Below are 19,515 nucleotides of genomic sequence, written 5' to 3'. Positions count from 1 at the left end.
CCGTAGGCTAATAGATAGTATTGTGGGTAATATGGCACAATGCTTAAGAGACTTGGGTGTTGATGCACCAGTGGATGCAGATCTAGCCAAGCTACAGCATTGGACTAATATATGGCGTGTAAAGAGGTAAAAATCAAAAAGAGCGTGCAATATTGATGCTCAAAATGTCCATAGCCACAAAGCTAGAACCATCTTTTATTAACAACGTCCTCTCAAGATACAGTAGGTGCAAGATCAAATTCAAAAGTTGGGGTGGAGCATTTATTACGCACCCACCTTTTGTCTTAGTGTGCCATTGGTGTTTACCTCACACACGAAGCTATAAAACGTGGTCAAAATCTTCGGAAGGATGCTATGGAGTTGTGTCAAAATGCACAATCGATGGAGTCACTTGGTTGCCACCAGAAGTGCAATATGTGGTCAAAAACTTCAAAGGAGAAGCAGCAGAGAGCCGCCAATCTTTCGCTCTAGGGGCGAGCGTGCAATTGTTCCACAGGGGCATCGTTAGATGCATTGCACAAACACACCAAGAGCCATGGTCCCTTGTTTTTCCTTGCTTCAATGGAATGGATATGGGTGACATGTTAGAGTGCGTTCCACCACCCAAAGGAAAATTTCCTAACATACTGGCGGCTCAAAAAGAAGATCCTAGATGCCCTCCCATAGAGCAAGAGTTAGAGATGTGGATCAATTGGGTGCCTCTTTTTATGGATGCTCTCGTGAAGACCATGTCACATGCACACAACAAAGGAATTATACACTATGACTTGCACCCATGGGACATCATGACTGACTTCACTAAGGAAGGTGTGTCACGTGTGGGGGTTGGCATTGCGAGTGGGCATTGAGAAGCGAGCAACCAACATCAAAGACCCCACAAAGCATGCCCTACATCCTTGGACCCAAAAGCTACTTGTCCGTATTCGAAAGCCATTGACACCTAGGCAATTGCTTTCTGCATTGAGCAACTATGTGATTGGTGCAAAGATTTTTCATTGCATTACAATGTGCCACGGAAAAAGTGAAAGCAAATTGATTGCGGCATGATTGCCTCTATAATGCAGAAAAACTACTTACAACAACCACCTAGGTAGAGAAAGACATTGCAGAATATGAGTGAGCATCTAGATATGTTAGAGCTCAACTCGGAGATGTGTTTGCATCCACTTAGTGAGCTAATGCCTAGATTTTAGTTTCCTCCGATCACCTTTGTAAAAAGCTGTCTCTTTTGGATTATTTGACATATGTAAATGGAGCTTTTTATATATTCATGGACTATTGAGTTAAATTGTACCATTTTATAATGATGTAGTCATGGGGCAAAGCGATTAATACACAATGTGGTGTGTCGTGATATTTTCTGTTAAATTTGTGAATATGTATTCAAAAGTAAAGTCTTTTTGTAATGATGGAGCAAAGCAATTAATACATAATGTGGTGTATTATAATATTTTCTATTGCAATCTGACAATCTATTTGCAAGTAAGTTCTTCTTATAACAATGGCATCATGGTGGAAAGCGATCAATGCATAATATGGTGTGTTGTTATAGTTTTAGTTGAAATCTAGACGCTGTGTTCGCAAATAAAGTCATGGTGCAAAGTGATTAATCCAGAATGTGGTGTGCTGTGATAACTTAAAACAACGTGTACCAGTGGATGTGCAATTGTATCTGTGATGCAAACTTAAGTTCTATCGCACATTGAGATAGTGTACTTATGTGTTTGTGACAGGTATGGACGAGCGTGAGAAATCTAAAAACGCATATGATCGCTTATGTGCACTTGCTGATGCAACTGGCCCAAATGACCAAGCGAGAGTTGTCACAAGCACCAGTGAGTGGGCGCCGGCCAATGGCAAACAATGGAAAGACATCAACAAAGACGTCACCACAAAGATGGTCAAGAAAGCATGGCCAAATGTGTCTGACTTATCTATCCGCAAGGGAAGATGGAAGATGGATAAGTGTGTTGTGCCTTCCATATGCACGCATGCCAAAACCATATACCTTGCACGCACTAAACCACACAGATTGTCCCTTGTGGTTTGCAAAGATGCTATACGTCCGATTTGTTCAGAATGAGCCAGTGGACTTCAGCAGCAGAGCCCCCAATAAGAGCATAGTGGATATCCGAAGTGAGACAGTCACAATATCACAAGAGGAGCTAAGATATGCATTGGCTGGCTCTGCTATGCAAGCACATGATGTTGTGGAGGAATTGCAAACACAGCTTCGTACCTCCACATAGACGACGGGGGAAGGGGACTCAAGCAATAACAAAGAGTTACAGAGAGATAGCAATCTGCTCAGGCGTGAACTCCGTGAAATGGAGGAACAGGTTCAACAACAATCGATCATGACAATGATCAAGCATCCTAACACATTGCGGCCACCACTAGCTCACATTGAGGATGCAGTTGGCCCTTGCCTGGTTTGCGGACACTTTTTCCATAGTTAAAGTGGACACTACATAATAGCTTGTGGACATATGTATCATTTGCCATGTCTCATGCAAAACATGGTAAATAAAAAATAGTGCCACATTTGCAAGGCTCACGGTTGATGAGATTATGTATTCCATATTCAAAATGGAGAAAGACTATCAACGCTTATTAGCAGCAACTGCAAGGGAGAGAGACTCTATCTTGGATAGTTTGAATTTATCTTTGTAAACTGTAAACATCTTACCCTGGAGTTGGTTGCAGTGACTCTTATGATCCTTGTTATATATATCTCCCTTGCAATGAACATTGAAGCCTTGTAAAACTTGCAATGCTTTTTGAATGTTGGTAAATTGATCCGTGAAGGTTTCATAGTCTTCCTTGGTGCATAAAGTAATGTTATATTCAAAGTGTATAGAGTTTTCCATTGGAATTGCAAACAAAATTTATGATACTTTTCAAATTCATAAATGATTGTAGACGGCTGGATAATCACCATGTGGGAACGTGTTCTTAAAATATGGGCAACGAATTACTTAGTAATTACTACAGTAAAACCAAAGTGTATAAATAGGGCCCATTACATCATTATCACGGGGCAATTATTATCACTTGTATTAGCGCTTCGGGCTATAATTGTAATTGAGCATCAGTGGCAGTGTTGTCGGCTATACTTTCTCTCTGTAATCATATTCGTTGTAATCTTGATCTGTAATCTCAATCATGGTATATATTTCAGTGATACTTACTTCTCGACCAGTCTTCTAAATCTGAATCTGAATCTGAACCTTATTCCAGTCTATAAATCTGATTCTTATTTCAGTATCCACATTTCAGTCTAGTCTCTGATTTCTGTCTAGTCTGCTGTCTGAAATCTTCCTACACTAGCAACTAAAATCCTTCAACACCGCAATTAGCTGTCTCAAGAGATCAGCTCCAATTCCATTTTGGCGATCACGGTGGCTCGAGCTGAAGCTCGTTGACTGAAATAATTTTCTCCCAGTTGAAGTTTTCGGCAATGGCACCAAAGTCCAATCGTGGCCGGAAATCTACCAATCGTGTGGACCCCATTCCTGAGGAGTCAGGAAGAGAGTCTGACCCCAAGCAAGATAAAATGACTGACACTGAGGCTCAGGAGGAGCATAGTCAGGCTGAGGAGGTGCAGGACTCACAGCACTCCAGTCATTCTCGACGCCGATGGGCAGAACGGGAAGCACGAAAGGCAAAGAGTTCCAAGAGTTCTCAGTATTGCTAGAGAGATGAGCATACCAAGGGCAGAAAGGGAATTCATCGTACTTCTAGCAGACAAAACAGAGAAGATACTGATACTGAGAAAGAGACAGAGATTGATTAGGATGCTGACACTAACAATTGCAAGAAGGCTCCCAAGCGCCATTCTCAAGCCAAGAAGAGAAGTGGTGGGATCAGCAGTAATCGAAATGATTACACAACTTCCCTGAAGATATCCTTTCCCATATTCAAAGGAGGGAAAAAGGATGATCCCGATGTTCACATACAAGCTTTTGAGCAGTATGCTGAACTAAAAAACATTGATGAAGATGATTGGGGGGAATATTTTCCACAAACCTTGAAGGAGGTAGCAAGGAAATGGTATTACCATTACCCTGCATGCCAGTTGAGATCATATAACAAATTACTTAAGGCCTTCAGGTTGGAATATTCCGACAATCGAGGGGACGAGGATATTCTCTATGAATTGGATCAGATCAAACAAAGGAATTTGTTAGTTCGCAGCTATGTAGAAAAGATATCAGAACTGACCAAACAGTTGCAAGAACCGCCATCTGAGAAGAGATTGAGGGCATGGTTTCTGAATGGGTTCAAAAGCAAGAAGCTTAGGGAACAAGAAGTACCAGCCCCTACAAAAAAATTCAATGATCTGGTCCAAAGGGCATTAAAGCTGGAACAGTAGGCTAAGAAAGAAAAGAGCCACAAGAAGCGAAGGACCAGTAGCAATAGTTCGGTTACGGAAGCTTCTGACTCCAGTGCAACGTCCAACAGCTCCGAGAGCAGCTCCAATGAGCGGACAAAGGAGAAATCAAAGAAGGGATCATGGACCAAGAAAATTGAAGAAATGGCTAGGCAGATTGCAGAAATTAGCCACACAAGACAACTGGTCCGAAAGATGGAGACTTGGTGTTCAAGATGTAAATCCAAGGACCACATCTCCACTGAATGTCCACAATGTACCTACTGCAAGGCCTTTGGTCACCTATGGAATAATTGTGGCATCAGAATTCACCATTTTAAGAAAGGAAAGGATCTATCAGTGGTTGCGAACCAGTGCAAGTAGAACCAATCAAAGTAGCTCAAAAGGAAAGACCAGGTACCAGTGGTAATGGTCAAGGACGTGGTACTGGTCAAGGACCAGGTACCAGTGGTATTGGTCAAGGACGTGGCGGGTACCAACCAGGAATGGGCAGAGGAAGAGGAAGAGGCAACTTCCAGACCAGGAGTATGAATTGCTATACCTGTGGGAAGTATGGTCATTTTGCAGCCCAATGTCCAGATGCACCGGTAACGACTGCTACTGAGGCTAAGGCACCAGAGCCAGTCCCATTCAGGGTGGTTACCAGGAGCAAGGGAGTAATCATTGAAGAAATTCCAAACATTTCAAAAGTACCAGTCAATCCTAGCAGCAGTAAGTGGGCTCAACAAAGAGAAGTTTGGAAGGCCAAAGGGAAAGAGAAGGTGGTAGATGAGTGGCAAGAGCAGCGGGAACCAGCAGCTAAAATCACAGAGGATTTAGCTAAGAAGCTGCCAGAGCAGCCAAAAAGTTCCAAAGCTAGAGTCATTCAGAAGATATTAGCCCAATCAACTGATAAAGATCAGTCAGTACCGGCCATGACAGAGACCATGTTGGCTGTAGTACATGGACTAGCTGATGAAATGGGAGTGGATGGAAAGAGTAGAAGTACTACTAAAGAATGGCAGTGTGAAGACACCAGTTCTTCAAGATCTGACAATCAGTCTGACCAAGAGCGAGAGGAAATTCATGTGAAAATTTGTGATAGAATCCAGAAGCTGACTGTAGAGCTGGAGGATATAAGAAAGACCTTGCCTGAGGTGGCCAACTTTATCAAACAACGTAGGAAGACTGAGGTAGAGGCCAGAACAGTGGACCTGACGGCTGTTCAGGATGATGAAGTTCCACTTATTCAGGTAGACTACAAGGTCAGGAAGCAGTGGGAACCTCTCTCAAGAGTCATACTAGATGGAGGAGCAGGAGTCAACATAATGGGAGCCCATCTTCAGCAAAGAATGGGTATCACTAACATGAAACCAGCACCATTCAAAGTAAGAATGGCAGATCATCGAGTCGTATAGGCAACGGGTATGATTGAAAACATGCAGATAAGAGTTGGAAGGGAGAAATTCAAAACCAGTTTCCTAGTTTTGGATGTGCAAGGAGCATATGGAATGCTACTAGGCCGCCCATGGTTAAGAACAGCACATGTTGTTCATGACTATGCAAACCAAACTTTGACCATAGAAGGGACCAGCGGCAGAATCAAAATCCAGACTAACAACACCAGGAGCTGGAAAAAGGAACTGAGGCCGAAGGAGTTGTGTCAGAAATACAGAGCCAAGAAAATTGAGCGAATGCTAGTTAGCTATGAACATATTTCCTTTGGTAGAAATCGATTTGAATGCAGTCCTGATGAACAAAGAGCAAGCTGACAAGCAGAAGAGAAAATTCCCTGATCAATTTACTGAAGTCAATGCAGGGGAAAGAACAGTTCAGCTAACTGGAAGAATAGAGGAACCAGCTGATACTGATATAATGGAAGAACCAGTATGTTCTGAAGAGTACCCACTAGATCAGAATAATGATTCAGAAATGAATGGACCTTCTTGGGACTACGCTAAAGATTCGACCAAACGAAAAGGAGGCGGACCAAACTGGTTGCTTCCAGATGATCAGGAAGTAGAGGAGTGGAACCTGGGATCAGAGGAAAATCCCAGAATGATCAAAGTCAACAAGCACCTGAAACCGGCAATGAAGGAAAAGGCATAGAAAATGTTCCAGAACTATTATGATGTGTTTGCCTGGGAACATATAGATTTGAAGGGAGTAGATCCTGAAGTCTGTCAGCATCGAATACCACTGAAATCGGATGCTAGACCAGTAAGATTGCAAAGATACCGCATGAACCCCAACTATGCAAAGAAGGTCAAGGAGGAGATTGATAATCTTCTCAAGGCTGGGTTCATTACAGAAGTAGCAAGCAGTGATTGGTTATTTCCCATAGTCGTCGTTCCTAAAAAGAATGGGAAATTAAGAGTTTGTGTTGACTATAGGAAACTAAATGCCCAGACCATTAAGGATCCATTTCCCTTGCCTTTTACTGATATGTTGCTTAATGAGATCGCAGGATATGAGATGTATAGCTTCATGGATGGTTATAGCGGTTATAACCAGTTACAGATTGCTCCTGAAGATAGGGCCAAGACCACTTTCATCACTGAGTGGGGAGCATTCATGTATCTGGTGATGCCTTTTGGTTTGTGCAATGCACCAGCTACTTTTCAGCGGTGTATGATGGAGATGTTTAATGAATTTCTTCATCGGTTCCTAGCCATTTTCATGGATTATTTTACTGTCTATTCAGATGAGGACCAGCACCTTTTATTCCTAGAAATGGTTTTTAAACGTTGTCAAGAGAAGAGGATTTGTTTGAATCCATTCAAATCTGTGTTTCTAGTATGGAAGGGACAGCTACTGGGACATGTGGTTCCCCGCGATGGAATAGAGATGGCCAATGACAAAATACAGTGTGTCCAGCAAGCTAAAGCACCCAGAACTGCTTCAGAGTTGAGTTCTTTCTTGGGTTATGTGAATTTCTATAGAAGATTTGTACACAAGTTTGTTGCTCAAGCAGTACCACTATATGAGCTTACAAAGAAGACCAGTAAGTTCAACTGGACTGCTGAGTGTGAGGAAAGTTTTCAGAATTTTAATAAAAGCCATTACCAGTAAACCAGTCCTTAGGCAGCCAAATTGGGATATTATTTTTCATGTACATGTAGATGCTTCCGGATTGGCAATGGGGGCAATATTAGCTCAGCCAGATGGCAGAATAGACTATCTGGTCTATTTTGCTAGTCGCAGATTCAGTCGGGCTGAACAAGGCTATACAACTACTGAAAGAGAAGCTCTCGGAATGGTTTTTAGCGCTATGAAGTTCAAGCATTACCTGTTGGGAAAATTATTCCATTTTAGCGCTATGAAGTTCAGGCATTACCTTTTGGGAAAATTATTCCATTTTTATGTGGATCATCAAGCTCTTCTATTTCTGATTAACAAAGTCATTATTCAAGGCAGGCTGATAAGATGGATGATGTTCCTTATGGAATTTGAATTCAGAATTTTCCATAAACCTGGCCGAAACCACTGTGGAGCTGACTTTCTTTCCAGAAGTACAGAGGGATATTCAGAATCACCTCTGAGAGATGAGCCAGTGGATGTTGAGTTATTTCAGTTAGAAGCAAAAGAATCAGTGGATCCTGAATGGTATGATATTTATCAATTCCTTTCCCAAGGTGCCTTTCCAGAGGATTGGTTACAGAATCAGGAGAAAGCTCTGATTATAAAAAGCCTGAAATTAACCATCATCGGAGGAGTACTTTATCGACTAGGTGTGGATGGTATACTTTGACGATGTGTCCCTACCATATCACTATTAAAAACAGATTTCCCGTGCCTCAGGTAGAAGATCTATTTGATAAGCTACAAGGCTTTACCTACTTCATTAGGATTGACCTTAAAAGTGGCTATTATCAAATAAGGATAGTGAATGAAGATATCCTAAAGACCACGTTTCGCACAACATTTGGTCTTTATGAATATCTAGTCATGCCTTTTGGCTTGATTAATGCACTAGCCACGTTCAATCGTCTAATGGAGGAAATATTTAGACCCTACCATAAATTCACCGGAGTGTTCTTTGATGATATCATCATCTACTCCAAGTACTTGGAGGAACACAAGCAACATCTCCAAGTGATTTTTCAAGCATTGAGGGAGAACAAGCTTTTTCTCAACCAAAAGAAAAGTGAATTTTTCCTTCAAGAGATTCAATACTTAGGTCATATTATCTCTCAAGATGGTATCCGTATGGATACATCAAAGTTAGAGGTAATAAAAGCATGAACTAATCCAAGGAATCTACATGAGCTAAGAAGCTTTATTGGTATGTGTGTGTACTATAGACACTTCATAGCAAAATTTTCTCAATTAGCAAGACCATTACATGACTTAACAAAGAAGAATGTTAAGTACTCATGGACTGCTAAGGAGAAAAATTCTTTTGACAAGCTCAAAGAGAAATTTACCTCCCAACCAGTCTTCATGCTTCCGGGTCTCTCAAAGTCATTTGAGGTCGAATGTGATGCTTGTGGTGATTGGCTTGGAGCGGTCTTGCTTCAAGAAGAGCATGCCATAGCATATGCTAGTGGAAGGCTCAATACGGATGAACAAGTCTTGGGCATTTATGAGAAAGAGATTTTAGATGTTCTAGATTCCCTAGACACATGGAAGCACTATCTATTGAGGACTCCATTTATTCTACAAACCGACCACCAGAGTCTCAAGTACTTCATGACGCAAACCAATCTTTCCAAAAAACAAATGAGTTTCCATATTGCTCACGTTGTTGGTAAGCAACACAATCAAGTGGCCGATGCACTTTCACGACGACCAAAAGTTAATGCGGTGTCTATAGCAACTCGCAATGATCTATCTTCTATGATAAGTGAGTATGCTGGAGACCCTTACTTTAGAGACATAATGTCATCCCTTGCTTTGGGGAAGAAAGAGGAACCATTCACCTTGTAGGATGGTTATCTTCTCCATGGCAATAGGCTATGTGTTACCCACTCCCTTCGTGAGAAACTCATGTATGAATCCCATGCTCCTCCCTATGCGGACATAGAGGCATTCAACCTACTCTTTGAGGAGTAGAAACGTACTTCTATTGACCTACCATGAAAGTGGACATACAAGAGTATGTTTCAAAATGTGTAGTATGCCAAAAGACCAAGTATGATAGAGGGAAGCAATCTGGATTACTCCAGCCATTGCCTATCCCAAATTCACCAAGGGAGAGTATATCCATGGATTTCATTTTTGGATTTCCCAAGTCTATCCATGGGAATACAGGAATATGGACAATAGGTGACAGGTTTAGCAAGCAAGTGCACTTTATTCCTGTTAAAAAGACTATTAAGACACACCAAATGGCAACTCTCTTCATATCACATATTTTCAAACACCATGGATTACCAACATCCATCGTGTCAGATAGAGATCCTAGAATGACCAGTAATTTATGGAAAGGTGTCTTTGAAAATCTAGGAACAAGATTGAATTTCCCTTTAGCCTGTCACCCACAAATGGATGGCCAAAGTGAGATAGCCAATCTTACGATACTCGATCTACTAAAGACTTATGTTACCGAAGTAGATCAATGCTCACAATGGGAAAAGTACTTACCTCTTGTAGAGTATGCGTACAATAATATTGTACATACATCTACGGGAAAAGCACCTTTCAAAATCATTGAGGGAAGCCCTAAAAGTCTCTTGCTACTCAAAGTACATGGGAAGATCTTCGTTGCCGATGAGTATAGCCGTGACCTACAAGAATCTTTCCAAAAGATTAAGGAGGCTATATCCATCTCTCAAACAAGGCAAAAATCTATTGTGCTGACAAGCACAAAAGGGCCTTAATGTTCAAAGGAAATGATTGGGTCTTATTTAAGTTTCCTAAGGCTCGATTGAGGCAAACGACAGGCAAAAATTCTACTGCCCATCAAAAGTATTATGCTAAGCTAGCTAAAAGATACTATGGTCCTTCTCAAATCTTGAATCCCATCAATGAGATGGCTTATCAACTCAAGTTGCCCAACCATTGGCTGATACACAATGCTTTTCATGTGAGCCTACCTAAGCCCTATAAAAGAGAGCCACCAAGTGAACCAATTTTTGAGACCCTCCCAAAATTGAAGACCAAGAAGAGGTGCTACAACCCAAATCTATCCTTCGGCACAAAGACCAGGTACTATGACATGATAAGAGTATCCGACGGTATCTTATTAAGTTCAAAAATTGTCCTTTTGAAGATACTAGATGGATGCAAGGAATACGGCTTAAGGATAGTATGAACTTTGTCAATGCTTACAATGCTACATTAGAGTAAGCAAATGTACAAATTTCCTTTGAATGATCAATGTTTTTATCTTATAAGACTAGTTCTCTCTTTTTATTGTGCACAAATTGAAGTAGTATTATGCATACTTAGAATCATGTTTGTGATGACGACGTCCCTCAAACACTACTTGGGAGAATGAAATGGACTAAAGAGCAGACATGGTTATGGTAGCTATGTCTCCCAAGCACCAAATAGATTAGTTATCCATCTTAGAAAGTTGTCGTAGGGTAAAAAGAGATCCTCTACCCGCTAAGCAAGATTGACTAATGACTAAGTCTTTATCTCTTCTACCTCATAGTCAAGGACGACTATGATTTCAAGAGAGAGGTAATGTCACAAAATATGATATCTAACCAACCCAAATTATATTCTCATATTAGACTGATCATTTAATGTGGGAGAATAAATGGTAATAAGGGTTAGAATATAGACATGTGCTTTCAAATTATCTCACCATGGAGCCAATGGAAAAGGGGTCCAAATGAGAGATGGTCTGTCAAAGAGCAAGGCTACCCAATCATAAAATCTGATATCTAACCTACCAAAATTATTTTCTCATACTAAACTCATCATTTAATGTGGGAGAATAATCAGGAACGAGGGTTAGAATATTGACATGTGCTTTCAGATCTATCTCACCATGGGGCCAGTGGTAAAGGGGTCCAAATGAGAGATGGTCTTTCAAAGAGAAAGGCTACCCAATGGAGCTTAAAAGACCTTAGAGTTAGCTTCATTGAAGACTCCAAAGATTAGTGTTAAAAAGTCCTTTGACCATAGGCAAGCTAGGGTTGAGCTTGAGGTGGGAACCCGGCCCAAGCTTGAGGTGCTTGTTGTGCTTGATGACTAAGGTGCTTGAGGTGATTGTCTTGCTTGATGACTCAGGTGCTTGAGGTGCTTTTCGTGCTTGCCGACTAGGGAGCTTGAGATGCTTGTGGGAACATTGCCCAAGATTGAGGTGCTTTTTCATGCTTGCTGACTAAGGTGCTTGAGGGTAAGGTGAGCACAAAGTCAACAACTATCCCTACAAGGAGGGGGCGAGTCCTATAAGAGGGGACTTGAGAGAGAACACACACTCCCTCACACAAGACAAGCTTGATACAAAGAAAGCATATAGGACACTTGTCGAGTTCCTCCTCATGTTGCCCTCATTGTGTGCCTAAAGCCTATTGGTTAGCCTCCCAAGGGGTCTAATGATAATTTAGTGGATTTAGTTAATTGTTTTTTCATTTATCAAGTCCTCTCTCTCAAAGGGGAAAGAGGGACACTTGTCCCAAGACTATCCTTGTTTCTTGTAATGCATCATGCATGTGATTTTCTAGTCTTGCAGGGGTCCAATGAGCTTCAAGCTTGAGCTACAAGGGGGGGGGTCAACCAAAGGAAGAAGGGGGCGAGCTTGGGGGTATACTCTACCACACACACAGTCTCATTGTGTGAAGTGCAAAGTGCAAGAGCTCCATCTCCTTCTCCAAGCAAGTAGAGAAGTTGAGAGCCTACACCAACACTCTCGGCTATGGAATGCAAATCCAACCAAGAGCCATGCTTCAATGCTTAAGCTTTCCATCTTCTCCATCTTCATTACTATGGTATTATGTATGATAGCAAGAAGAGTGATGATAAGTGAAGAACTATTTCTTTCTCCTATGGAATGTTTCTTCTTCTTCTTCCCTACCCTCATTCCCCGCTAGCTCTCTCCACCTTCGAAGGTGTTTGAGGCCTTGGGACTGAGGCTTGGGATAGTTAATGCTTTTTGCAAAGTTTATGTTATGTTCATGATGCATGAATCTTTCCATATTCATTGCATCACCTAGGTCACAAGGAACACAAAGATTGTATTGGACCAAGTCTCTCTTGATGGGAGAATATATAATATAAATGCATATTGGAGGGGGAACCGGCTCCACATAAATCCGGTCCTCAACTGTTGTCATGTTCTCTAAACTCTCTCTCTCTCTCTCTCTCTCTCTCTCTCTCTCTCTCTCTCTCTCTCTCTCTCTCTCTTGCAAAAGTATTGTTCATGCCAAGGTAACTAAGTACCATGTTTATGTTGCTACCATCAATTAAGTGCACCCTCTTTACCTCACAAAGTAATTTCACAAAAGTGATTTATCTAATTTCCTAATTCCGCTACTCTCAAAGTTCATAGGCCATTTCCATTACAGATGATACCTTCCTTGGAGGTAGAACAACAGGAGTGGCCTTCGAGCTTTGTGTCACTTGCTTTGGGGACATCGTAACACGGGAGAGAATAGGGAGAGAGAAAAGAGAGCTATAAATTCGAAGGGAGAGCACGATGACAATAGAGAAGGAGTTGGAGATGGAGATGGAGATGGGTTGAGGGTAAGAGGCTGAGGGTGAGATCTTGAAAGGAGAGAAGATACCTCCGACATCAAGGCAAGAGAGCTTCTGCTTCTGAGAATTTCCATGTGTATGTCGTGAAAGTGAAGGGACAGGGGTCTTTATATACAGGCTCTCAAGGCAAAAATCAAAAGCTAAGAATGGAAAAAAGCAAAAAGATAAGTTTTTTGTGGCATTTTTAACTTTTTCTTTTTTTTTTTTGATGTGCACGCAACCTAATGCGCAATGAGACTCTGATTTTTGGAGAAGCTTGTCTAATTAAAGGAAAAGGAGAAAAGAAGCTCTAATTCTTGACTTACTCTTTTAAAAACACTCTTTTTTTTTCCTAAAAACACTCTTTCTTTCTTAAAACTTAGCCAAAAGTTTCTCTTCCTTTCTTGATGGTCAACTCTTATATTTAAACATAGTCTTTAAGGCTTAAATTTCCCGTAGAAACCTACTATTCTCAAGTGAGTAAGGGCCATAACTAATAGCTCCGGAGTTCAATTTTTTATCCGATCATTCCGTTAAAACTCTCTTTGACTTAACAAAAATGCGACCTTAAATAATTTTGCAAAATAATTGAAATAGTTTTTATTGATAAATCTTGGATATGTTACATACAGAGGTTGATTATGTTGTAGCATCAGATTCCAGCAAAGAAGCTATATGGTTGGCACCTCTATTAAGAGACTTAGACATTTAGCAGGTTCCATGTTTGCATTGTGATAGATAGAGTGTCATTGCTTTGGCAAGAAATTCCGTCGTTCACTCTAAGTCAAAGCACATTGAAATAAGGTATCATCTCATTTGGCATGTGTTGACACATAAATAATTGAAACTTATCAAGGTCCACAATGACGACAACCCAGTAGATGTTCTTACAAAGAGCCTAGCTACGTAGCAATTTGCACATTGCAGTGAGTTATTGGGGGTAGGGTTGACACAAGTGTACAAGAATGAAGTAACTATTATGTTTCATGATTGTACATATTAACTTTAGTCATATTCACTTACAACCACATCGGCGTTTAAGTGGAAGATTGTTGGGGTAAAGAGCTAGTGGCTCCCTTGATGAACTAACTCCCTATACACACTGACCATTAACTCACATACTTCCTTCTCATATACAATAATAAACACACTCATTTGGTAGTGTGGTTCCACCCCCAAACCGGATCTCTTCTCTCTACCTCTCCTCTTCCCTCTCTGCATCATGCATGCATCACACATGCACAAATCTACAGTCAATGAATATTCTAGAAATCTAGATTATATTGAGGAGGTTATATTTGCATTGACCAATGCAAAGACACAAGATTCATTTACGTTGAAAGATAGATTTTGTCTATATTGCAATAGACTATGAGAAAGTAATGCAGGAGTCACATGCTCTTCCTTATGCAGGGCATCACAGAATTTCTACAATGACTCAAGCGATAGAGACATATTTATTGACCAAAAAAAAAGTAAAATACAATAGAGGCAAGAAACCAGGTTTATTGCTACCAAGATACCATGGGAGAGTATAGTCATGGATTTTATCTTTAGCCTACCCAGATCTCTCCATGGTAACATTATATTGTTCAATAGTAAATAGGTCTAGCAAGCAAGCACATCGGATACAAGTCACTTGCATGTGACTGGTGGAAGAGAATTTTGAAGATGTCTTTCCATCCCCTACTCAAAAAAAAAAAAATGGTGATGCTTCTGTTGATGTTTAATTACCTATCAAATTCAATGGGTAGGAAAAGACTCATTGGGGTGTGCCTACTAGCAATAACTTGCAAGTGCTTTTATAGCATTTGCAACTGTCCTATCGGTACTTGGTATTTGGACTTCCACTAGCCCATGTGCATTGCCATTGCTATCATGGGTCCTTTTGAACCATTTATGTGTTTTTTTTTTCATACTCCCAATTGTGTGGAGATGATATATTAACATAGCACACAATGTACAAATGGAACTCAAGCACTGCATGTGCCTTGAGGGGACAACATTTCCACAAAAGGGGGTGTCCATTTCATTAGCCCAAGTTACCGATACAACTTAGTGCTTGTTTCCATTCTTCAGCTTGTCATAAATTCTAATATCTAACCAACCCAAATGATTTTCTCATATCAAACAAATCATTTAATGTGGGAGAAACAAGGGTTATAAGATAGACATGTGCTTACAGATTTATCTCAACACGAGGCCAATGGTAAAGGGGTCCAAATGAGAGATGGTATGTCAAAGAGCAAGGCTAGCCAATGGAGCTTGAAGACCTTAGGGTTAGCTTCATTGAAGACCTCCAAAGATTAGTGTTAAAAGTCCTTTGACCATAGGTAAGCTAGGGTTGTGCTTGTGGGAACCGGGCCCAAGCTTGAGGTGCTTGTTGTGCTGGCTGACTGAGGTGCTTGTCGTGCTTGAGGTGCTTGTCGTGCTTGCAAACTATGGAGCTTGAGGTGCTTGTGGAAACAATACCCAATCTTGAGGTGCTTTGTCGTACTTGCTAACTAAGGTGTTTGTGTTCCAAAAGTCAAAAGCATCCCTACAAAGGAGGGGGCGAGCCCTAAAGCTAGGGGGATGAGAGAGAACACATACACACACGAACACACACACACACACACAAGGTAAACCCAAGCCTCAAGAGGCAGCAAGGACACATGTCAAGCTCCTCCTCATGTTGCCCTCATAGTGTGCCTAAAGCCTATTGGTTGGCCTTCCAAGGGGTCCAATGATAAATTAGTTAATTTGAATAATTGTTTTTGCATTAATCAAGTCCTCTCTCGCAAAGGGGAAAGAGAGACACTTGTCTCAAGACTACCCTTGTTGCTTGATATGCATAATGTGATTGGCCAGGCTTGCAGGGGTCCAATAAGCTAAATTCATGAGCTAGAATAGGGGGTCGACCAAAGTAATAAGGGGGATAGCTTGGGGGGTATTTTCTCTCTCTCTCTCTCTCTCTCTCTCTCTCTCTCTCTCTCTCTCTCTCTCTCTCTCATTGTGTGAAGTGCAAAGTGCAAGAGCTCCATCTCCTTCTCCAAGCTAGTAGAGAAGTTGAGAGCCTACACCAACACTCTTGGCTATGGAATGCAAATCCAACCAAGAGCCATGCTTCAATGCTTAATCTTTCCATCATCTCCATCTTCATTACTATGCTATTATGTATGCTAGCAAGAAGAGTGATGATAAGTGAGGAACTATTTCTTTGTCCTATGAATGTTTCTTCTTCCTCTCCCCTACCTTCATTCCCGCTAGCTCTCTCCACCTTTGAAGGTGTTTGAGGCCTTGGGACTGAGGCTTGGGATAGTTTATGCTTTTTACAAAGTCTATGTTATGCTCGTGATGCATGAAGGTTTCCATCTTCATTGCATCCCTAGGTCACAAGGAACACAAAGATTGTATTGTACCAAGTGTCTCTTAATGGGAGAATCTATAATACAAATGCTTATTGGAGGGGGGACCACCTCCACATAAATCCAGTCATCAAATGTTGTCAATGTCTCTAATTCTCTCTTTTTCAAGTTATTGCTCATGCCATGTTAGCTGGGAAATGTGTTTAATGTTGCTCTCTCCATTCAAGAACTCTCCCTACCTACAAGAAGGAATTTCCTTAATAAAATGCTCACTATGTTATTCTCTTTCTGCTTCAATCTAAGTTAATAGGCCAATTCCATTACACAGCTTGCATAGTAGACTCTACCCCTGTTCCAAAACAAAAATACTCTTTGTGCTTTCAAGCATGATATCCTTGAATTGGGCTACCACAAGGTTTCTCTCATTCAAATTTGCTTGAGGTGACATTGCCTGGTAATTTGAGCGCATACTAGAATTGAGTTGTTCTAATACCTTTTCCCTCCTAGGAAAAATTCATTTCTAACGAAGAGCACCTTCCAAGTCCTCTAGACCGATCTACACATGTTGGTGGCAAGACCCTGGGAGGAAGGGTAGCCTCAAACATGTGCAAGGGATCCTCTAAAGTTGATTTGCATCCAAAGCATGCATCTTGCCAAGTCCTCTAGCAAGTATCTTGTTTCCAATTGATATCACTTGCCACAGGTAACTATCTTCGCCGTTTTACCTTCCAAATGTTACTTGCTCGCTTCTACCATTTCTCTTCACACCAATTCTTTCATATTTTGATGAGCGGCCAATCCGCTTTAAACATTAGATTGCTATAAGTTTGTGATGTTTGGGGACTTTCCAATCAAGTTTTGTTGACCCAATGGTAAGCATTGGGCTATTACAATGAACTTCTCGGACCCTATCAATCAAGATCCTTTCATTCAATTTCAACCCATGTTGCACCGCCAACTCATCTACCTCCTTCTAGCCATCATTGTGGCTCACCCCAAAGATGAGCCAGCTTGGAGATCCCTTTGTTATTCACCTTTCTAGCAACGTCCCTCTAGAAGGTATTCAGAGATTAACCTCCTAACTTAGAAATCCATGTTGACTAGTATAATATGGAGCACCTAAAGTATCTAAAGGTCTTCCTGCATTCCACTGCTAATGCTACATACTCTTCCTCCAGGGTGCACTTTCTTACTAACTCTCCCATGCAGCCTCCAAGATTTAGATAAGCCTAGCTTGGAGCTAGAACTTTGTGTTGCACTTTTGCCTCCCTCCAAGGGACTCCTTGTGAGCCAAGCTCTACTTTGTCAATCATATCCCAAGACATGACCACCCAATCTTGCCTTTTGATTGATTAGAATACTACAAATTTTGTACACATGGCTTTTCATGTATTTTTGGTCCAAAATCTTGATGCCACCTTTGTCCTTGGGCCTAAACATCCATGCCCATTTCCCCCACTACCACGAAGTCATGTCTTTTGTGCTATTCTTTTGTTTGATGGGATTCAAACATTCTTTCCAATTGCATTTGGCCATTTTTAGAAGGGATGAGACAAATGAAATGTATGAAATCATGAAGGATCACGGTAACTCTGCTATGGAAGGGAATGAGTGTGACTTTGTTAAGGACCGATCAAATCTTACTTTGTTAAGGACCCAGTTGAATCTTTGTTTGTGTGAGATGTCCCACTGTAATGTGTTTGAACCTTTCGCCTTTTCATATGGTCTCCCGAACCTCTCGATGGGGTCAAAAGAGTAATTCTCACAGTATGTTTGAACATTCCACCTTTTCATATGATCTCCCTAACCTCTCGATGGGGTAAAAAGAGTAATTCTCACAGTAAGCATAGTCAATCTTGATTTCTCAATGTTGCACTTAGAGTCTAATGCCGTTGCAAAATATTGGACAATCTCGCGTGTTCTGCTTAGCATCTAGGAGTTGGATTTTATGAAGAACAGCAAATTGTCAATAAATAGTTTGACAGTAGCTATTTGCCCCTTGGAAGAGAGAGTCCTTGAATCTCTCCTTCCGAACATTGTCCTTGGTAAAGCTACCAGAGGATAAGAAGTGATTGCAAAGAGTAGTGGAGCAAGTAGATAGCCTTGCTTGGTTGATCACTTCACTTCAAATATTCCCAGAACTGTATTGTTCAAGAGGATCGCAGAGAAGCTACTCTCTAGGGTGTGGACTATCGTGCACATTCCTGGTCCACACCTCAACGCCTTAATGACCACCTTAATGTATGAGCATGAGATTCTATCATACACCTTGTCTAGGTATGTTATGCATAGTCCTTGTGCTTGAGAAAGTTTTTGTTGTACGTATAGCCCTCATCCTTGTCATGTAGCACTAGTGATGAAGCCTTGCAATGCACATCATAAACAACACATGCGCACACACACACACACACACGCACACGCACACATAGAGAGAGAGAGAGAGAGAGAGAGACCCTTGTATTGAAGCTTAGATTTGTCATACTTTTGTTGACTCTGCTATAATTTTGATTATAAAAAGAGAATGAGAGATACAACATGGTGACAGGCTATTCAATTCAAGTATTAAAATCTCCTAACTCCACGCCTTCTAATTTTTCCACATGTTGATAGCTCAGAAACCACTATATTGTTCTTTGAATAGAGAGGAAATCTTCCCGTGTATTCTCAAACATTAGAAGAGAAGAATATTATATAATTTGAAATGTAATTGAGATGTGAGATGTTTTTCTTTTTGAAAAATTTCCCAACTTGAACAAATGGCATTATCAAAAAAGCTGGCCTACTTTTTGTAGACAAAACTCCAATAATAAAAACTTATGTAGGCTTGTTTGGGACCACAAATATCTTCTCAAGTACTCATTCCAAATTTCTGTAGTGCAAAGAAAAGTGTTTTATATCATGCAAATGAAACGCATGCAAATGAAGGCCATTTATTTATACTATAATTTTGTCAAACGCATGCAAATGAAGGACATTGTTTCACATTGGCAAGCTATAATTTTTGGCTTTCTAAAAGAAGCCTTAGAGTTTTCAGCGATGATTGAGATGATTGAAACTTACCTTAAATGGTATTTCTTTTTTAAAATTTTCACCTTTCATTTCACATCCTCACATAGCTTGACTTCTATTGAATTCTATTCTTTTAGAATGCTAAAGTGAAGCTTT

Source organism: Adiantum capillus-veneris, chromosome 14 (genome assembly GCF_014529385.1).
Source record: "Adiantum capillus-veneris isolate H3 chromosome 14, ASM1452938v2, whole genome shotgun sequence".
Classification (NCBI taxonomy): Eukaryota; Viridiplantae; Streptophyta; class Polypodiopsida; order Polypodiales; family Pteridaceae; genus Adiantum; species Adiantum capillus-veneris.
Note: the sequence above shows the minus strand (reverse complement) of the source record.